Source organism: Dipodomys spectabilis, unplaced genomic scaffold (assembly GCF_019054845.1).
Source record: "Dipodomys spectabilis isolate Male_0828 unplaced genomic scaffold, ASM1905484v1 ptg000069l, whole genome shotgun sequence".
In the NCBI taxonomy this organism is placed as follows: Eukaryota; Metazoa; Chordata; class Mammalia; order Rodentia; family Heteromyidae; genus Dipodomys; species Dipodomys spectabilis.
The window spans coordinates 4,162,698-4,169,998 of record NW_024870746.1 but is presented as its reverse complement, the minus strand read 5'-3'; the positions used below and the strand labels follow the sequence as shown (position 1 = coordinate 4,169,998).

The following is a 7,301-nucleotide window of genomic DNA, read 5'->3' as shown; positions in this document are numbered from 1 at the left end:
TACATTAGCTCACAGCTGGAATAATGAGAAACGAATAGGGTTTGAATTCCAATTTGTTTCTACTTGCTTCCTAGATTGCTATAACTATTCTAATGTCTACAAACTGGTTGCCTGTGGCCTTGGTGGATGTGGTTGTGGGCACTACCTCTACTTGTCATTGTGGTGTCCAGAGTTCTGGTTAGCCAACACTCACTAGTAGAGTGAAAGGTGTCAGAAGCCATGGAGGGGCAAGGGTGAAGCCAGCAGGTTTGTTTCTTCCCAGGGAGTTCCAAATCCCCTAGCAGCTAAGATTGCTGGGAGGAGGAGAGGAGAGACAGTCAGGGCAAGAGTGGTTGTACTGCTGTAGATCTCATTGGATAATCCTGTTGACAACTAAACAATACTGGGAAGAACCACATTGGTGGAGCAGGTAGGAAGAGACAAGGAAAAGGTTTTGAGTTGTGAACAGAGAAATCCTTGGTTGGGCAAACGAATAGGACCAAGACTTGACTAGGTGCAAGATACATAGAGCAGAAGAAAACAAAATTTCAAGAACTTGAGGGGGAAGTTTTACTAGAGCAGCAGTAAGAACAAAAAGCTGACACTATTTCTTGGGGGCTTGCATGACCGGGGAAGGTCCCAGGTAGTGAATACAGGGTGCGAGCAGAGCTAGAAAGAGGAACTGAGAGGAAAGGACTGCTTTGAAGACAGAAGTGGAGAGAAAAATGACATTTTCAGAGGCTGTACTAAAGGATATTTTCATATCTTGCAGGGGGCAGTAATTCTCCATAGGTCAGAGACTTCACAGGAGTCATCATTGGAGTCCAGAGGCCAAAGGACTGCCCAGCCCACAGAGCAGGTACATAACTTAGACATAGTTTGAATCTGGTCTCTTGTTCTTTTCATATATTGTTCTTTTTAAAATTCCTTTGTTGTTTGTGTCAGGGAATGGCGAGGGTCTCAAGATTATAAAGAACATCCCAGCTTTTGGGGAATAGAGAAAGAAAAGAAAGGGAAAGTGGCTGTTGCACCATTCTTTAATGTTTGTGGGTCACTCGCTCTGGTGAGCCTGCCTTTGTATCACACCAACAACTGAATCCACGTCTGATTCCCACTTGTGGTCAGAAACCAACTAATTCCCACCAGGATGGGAAGCGGAATTGTAGGTGGCACGAGGTAAGGCTCAGGAACTTTATGCGGGACAGAATGAACAGAACATAGGTGCTCCAGTGACACTATGTAGCAAAACATTGACCAGCTCCATAGCTCACAGGGGTTTGCCAACCTATGTGCAGAGTCATTATGTAGTTCCAACTTTTTTAAACCCATGTGTTAGTTTCCTCAAACCAATTTCATTTTTGTCTTAAAAAATTAAAGTTGTGCTTGGCAAAGGAATTAGGTAAGAAAAACATTGCTCATAATCCTGCCCCAGGCCAGGACTCCAGGGTATCCCTGGGTGTCTTTGTGCCAGAGTGAAACAGATCTACTTATCCCAGGGCAGTTTGAGCCTCTTCCAGTTCTGCTCAGTGGTTACCATTGGTCTTTTTTTAGATTTAGACCCACCTTAGGTGGAGATTCTGTACATAGAATAAAATGTTTTTTTTACCTAATTCTTTTGCCAAGCACAACTTTAATAGTTTAAGACAAAAATGAAATTGGTTTGAGGAAACTAACACATGGATTTTAAAATTTAGAACTGAATAATGAATCTGAACATAGGCTGGAAAACCCCTGTGAGCTCTGGAGTTGGTCCATGTCCAGTTTTGCTAAACAAAGTGTCATTGGAGCACAGGAGAGTCCTTTCATTTATATATGATCAATAATGGCTTTCCTGTTAGCAGGACACAACTGAGCAGCAACATCAGAGATCAGAAAAGTCAGAGCTAGTCATTCTCTGGCTTTTGACTAGAGAAGTTTGCTGGCTCTTGCTAGAGAGGCAATGATGGCATGGGCTGAGTCTGACCATATAGAAGTAGTTAGGCCTGAACCTTTCTTTCTGGGATGTATTTAGAGCTATCAAGACACTTGGCATTCAGCCAGTAAGTGTTCAGGAGTTAAACTCCTATGGGCAGTCCATCTTCTATCCAGTCTGCAGGTCCTCTTTTTAGATGCTACTTCCCTCCCTGTACTTGAGCTCTTAACTGAGAAGACATGGTGACAGTGATCACCCAAGAAGGCAGGCAGTGCTGGAGGAGTAGCTGCGTGACCGACTACAGAGCAGGGCAGCCCAAGACAGTGTGTAGACATTGCCACAGTCTCTCTGCTGGACCCTATGCACATGCCAGGGACAGAAAACATGAAGAGGGTGGAGACTTGCCTGCTTGTTCACTGACTGGAGCTGTGAGGGGAGCAAAAGCCAGAGGTTAGCCCAGAATAGTTGTCTTCATTTATGGTAAGTTGCTCAGAAACTATTTACTGTCTTCTTATCCTTTTCTATTCTCTTACTCCTTTATAACCTGACATTTAAATTATCCTAAAACACACAACTAGCCCTTGTAAAATTTTGACCAATGGGATTGCTAGGAATAAGTCCTATGGATGCTGGAAATTTAGTGATTCTCACCTTTATTTCATTTTCCTCCTCCCTCCCGCCCCCCGGCCAGGATTCTCTCTCTCTTTCAAGTGATAGACAGATTGGGACACAGCAGTGTAGCCACAAGTCCCAAAAGTTCATCAGAAAATGTATGAGAGCTGAACCCACTGTAAATTAACCCTTCTTCTGGCCATATTTTGTATTAGAACACCTTTCTTCCAATAATAACTATTTATTTAGTGCCTGTTGAATTAGAAAGGAAATCTTATTTCTCGGAGTAGCCATTGGCTTTCTCTTGCCCATAGTTAAACAGAGTAACACAAGCAAAAGATCTCAATGCCTATTCTGAACCCAAATCTTGTAGATACTTGGTTTTCATCAAGATGAAGGCATTCAATATTACACAAAAATATTAAACATTCTACTTATGAGACTACCATATATAACATCTAACATACTAGAACACAGTTTTATGTTCAACCAATGGTCATGGTGGTGACCTGCCTTGACCATAAAGATTAGGGTATGCTGTGATTTCACATTCCTTGGTCCAGCTTTGCATCTATCTGACTCTAAAGCTGAAGCTAGAGGCAGAGACTTAAGTAGTCTTGCTGTTCTCTAGGCTCTGATAAAGCCTCAGCCCTTATAGACTTGGAGATCCCCTTTGCTACCATCTCTGTTCTAACTCAGATGATTGGATTCACCGAAGATGACCAACAGCGACCACAGCCACATGAGGACTTGGTCCAGCTACCATCTGGGATCTGAATAAAGGTATCTTTCAAGACAGACTTTATATAATTAGCAAAAAATGGGGTGAGTGAAAGAGCCTTAGTCTTGTAGGTATAAGAGCATCAAAAACAATCCTCTCAGTGTCAAAAAGAGTTCCCATCTTGGCACTAGTGATGATGGTTAACACTTGTACACAGCTCTGTCCATGTTGAACACAGCTCTGGGTGCCTTGTGCTCGTGATTTCTTCTACTCTCAGCAAGCTTTTGACCTTAACTCTGTCTTCTTTCCACAAATGTGGAAACTGAGTTAGTGGCAAAGGTAAGTGTCTTAGCCAATTTGGGCTCCTATAGCAATTCGTATTAGACTGAATAATTTATAAACAACAGAGTATGTCACAAGCCAGAAAGCTGAGAAGTCTAATATCAAGGACAAGTTGAACGGGTGTCTGATGAGACTTGTTCCTCAGAGATGATGCCTTCTTGGTGTTCTTACATGATGGTAGAGATGAGTCAGCTCCCTCAAGCTTTTTTATATGAGCACAAATCCCATTCATAATTGTTACACCCTCACCATCTACTCACCACCTTCAGGACCTACCCCTACTATTGCCGTGGGGATGACACCGCCCCATTTGTTAGGAAATGCAAAGACTTGGAAAAAATTATATTAAGTGAAGTAAGCCAGGCCCAAAGAAATATAGGTCCCATGGTTTCCCTTATTTACAATAATTAGCATATGTCTGGGACAAGCAGAAAAGCTCAAAAGCTATGTACATATGACCATATAAGATGATGCTAAGTGAAATGAACCCAAAGATAGAGACACAAGTGTTTTAATCTTTCTTGCTGTTGTTTTTATTTTATTTTTTGGTCATGGGTCCTGAATTCTGGGCCTGGGCGCTCTCCCTCAGCTTTTCAGCTCAAGGCTAGCACTCTACCACTTGAGCACCACTTCGGGCTTTTTCTGCTTATGTGGTGCTGAGGAATCGAACTCAGGGCCTCGTGCATGCAAGGCAGGCACTCTACCACTGAGCCACCTTCCCAGTCCCATTTTTAATGTATTTATAATGTACTATATGATTTTTTTGTTTCTTTTGTATGTTCTTCTCCCATGGTATAACCCCTGTTTCTACTGTATTTCATTCCGGTGCCCTGCATCTTTTTTTGTTTTGTTTTGTTTTGTTTTTTTGGGTCCGGTCGTGGGGCTTGAACTCTGGGCCTGAGCGCTGTCCCTCAGCTCTTCAGCTCAAGGCTAGCGCTCTACCACTTGAGCCACAGCGCCACTTCCAGCTTTTTTCTTTTTGCTTATTTGGTGCTGAGGAATCGAACCCAGGGCCTCAGGCATGCAAGGCAAGCGCTCTACCACTGAGCCAACTTCCCAGCCCTGCCCTGCATCTTGTATATATGTTTTTCTAATTTGGAGAGGGGAAGGGAAATAACAAAATGCTGAAATAAAGATATAGATTGACACATTGTAACAATGAGATATACAAGACACTATGTTGAAAATGAACTTTACAACTTTGGGGAGAGGGGAGGGAGGAGTTGAGCAGGTGGGGAAGGAAGGGATGGTAGGGGAAAAACAAAGGAGAAGGTAACAAAACTTGATAGGAAATGTACTCATTACCTTACTCATGTAACTGTAACCCCTCTGTACAGTATTTTTTACAATAAAAAGTATATACAAAAAAAAAGAATCCACACATGCATTATGGAGGAATGCAGACATTCAGGATTGTAGCCGGAGCAAGTTGGTCATTGATCATTTTCTAGTAGTAACACAGCTGGGATTCAACCCTAGGCAGTCTAGGTCCACAGTATGGCTTAGAAACACTGATATATTAGTACAATATATTCCTTCTGTGTGTTAAAAAATGAAGGCCACTGTTGGAAAAACAGACTCTTTTCTTTAACCAGTTTCTGATTACCTAGAATGTGGTTTTGATCTAAATCATTTAAGACATTTAAGTCCCTTTTGCCCCATAGTCCTGAAATAGCTCCTCCCTGCAATTCAAAACATGCATCAGGTCAAGATCCATGATCAGGATTAATTCTCATTCTCATTCCGAGTAAATGTAGTCCCCATGAATGTTGAATACAGGAGCCCCTTCACTCACAATTTTGCTTTCCACAATTTCAGTAATCCAGAGACAACCACAGTACAAAAAAATATTAAGTGGAAGATTCTAGAGAAAAAATTTGTTTTAAACTGTTTTTATTATAATATATTGTTAGAATTGTTATATCATTAATTATTGGAAATTACTTATTGTGCCTAATTTATCTATTAAACTTCATCATAGGTGTGTACATATGGGGTTTGGGACTACTGGCAGTTTCAGGCATCCATGCGGTTCTCAGAAAGCTTTCCCCATAGGCAAGGGGAAGTCAACTGTATTGTCCTCTGCTCAGGATCCATGTCCAGGTAGATTCAAGTTGCCTTTTTAGATCATATGCAGCATGAAACTGTAAATGACAATGTTGTAGGTGGAGGCTGACTGATCATGAAACATTTGTAGACTTGATGCATATGGTTGGGGACACTTCACATTTCACTGCTCCTAATGCTGTAGTTTTGTTTTGGGGAAATACAGATGCTTCCCTATGATCCTGCTCATCCTCTTGCTTATAATAATACAAAAAGGAAACACTGAAAATACTCAAAAAGGGAAGATTTAAAAACAAATGGTATATCAAAACTTTGTGGAATGAGAAGCAACTATTAAAATGATTCTGTAGAAGATGCTTTCATAGCAAAATAAGACGCTTAGGACATACTGCTAAGAGCAAAGGAGCCATAGAATGCACTTTATCTGTACCACACTGCCTGCCTTGCCCGGCAGTATCGGAAAGGTGTTGGAGCAGAAAACACCAAAGCATTGGGGTAACTGTAACTGAAAAACATGGAATTAAAGGTGGCTTTATTTTTCTCTGTGTGCTTGGTGATTTCTAGTATTCTTAAGTATATGGAATGTATGTATTTTTGAAAGATTTATAGGAAATAAGGCCTGCATGGTACAGTCTCTCTTGTGTACCAACTATTCCACTTGAATTTTCTGCATGGGCAGATGGGTGATAAGCATGTGGGAGAGATCAGGGGTTGTTGTCTCCTAGGGGTTAGAGATGTCACCAATCTTATTAAGTCCTCCCTACCAGATGAGCTTGTTGGCAACCTATAATCCCTTTCAACCTTACCATCCACTATCCAGAAGGTATACGAATCTGGTGAATAGAAAGGGAATTGAGCAAGGGAGAAGAGAGAGGAGCATGCAAAAGATGGTGATGCATATTGATGATAGGCATGTATTTTCCCAACTGTTGATATTCCTTCTCTGACTTCAACATGCCACCAGTGGAAATGTGGATCTCCAGTTGAGAATTAAGATTTCCTATGGCATTACCAAATGCGATAAGGTTGAATTCATGACCGATTTTAAAGTAACTGTTACAGGTAGAGAAGAGAATAGTATTAGAGACCAATGCTGCTGTTGTGAGGTAAAAAGGTCATGCAGTGAAAGGTAAATTTCATGTGTAGCCGGTGTTCTGTATTTCACAGGATAGACATTTACAAGTGGGAGCACATAATTTGGAAGGATACCTAAATTGGCTTAGTAGTTTCCTGGTAGAGGGGAATGGAGAAGAATTTAATGGTTAAGATTACAGTGACAGAAATGAGATCGTGTGTATATAGATTTGAAAAGTAGCAATGGTCTTTGTGCAGACATATTTAGCCAACAAAGGATGGAGAGAGAGGGAAGCTGTGTTAGATAAAATTGTAGAAATCCCTTGGATCCATCTGTACCTTGGAGAGTCCTCAGGTAGGCTTATCAAAACTCAATCAGCCACATGCAATAGATCCGTCTTCTCTGTGAACCACATGTAATGCCTTGGATTCAAATGGGAGTATCACGAGCCTCCTGTTCTCAGCCTCCCAAGTAGCCAGGATTACAGGCATGAGCCACTGGTACCTGACTTACAAGTTGACTCTTCAAGAAATACAAATCAGAAAAATAAAACAAATTACATTCCCTACTTGAAGAAGTTAGTTATCCAGTTA

At 41.3% G+C, this 7,301-nt stretch overlaps 1 long non-coding RNA gene across 2 annotated transcripts; it reads left to right on the top strand.

The window, feature by feature from the left end:
* The first annotated feature begins 705 nt into the window (after positions 1-705).
* LOC122109543 lies at positions 706-6,172 on the top strand. Of its 2 annotated transcripts, none has more exons than XR_006147713.1 (3): positions 706-838; positions 3,203-3,286; positions 5,548-6,172. It is a non-coding gene; the product is annotated as an uncharacterized LOC122109543 (long non-coding RNA). The 2 variants fall into 2 exon arrangements; XR_006147714.1 differs by lacking the exon at positions 706-838 and adding an exon at positions 2,231-2,371.
* The last annotated feature ends 1,129 nt before the right edge of the window (positions 6,173-7,301 follow it).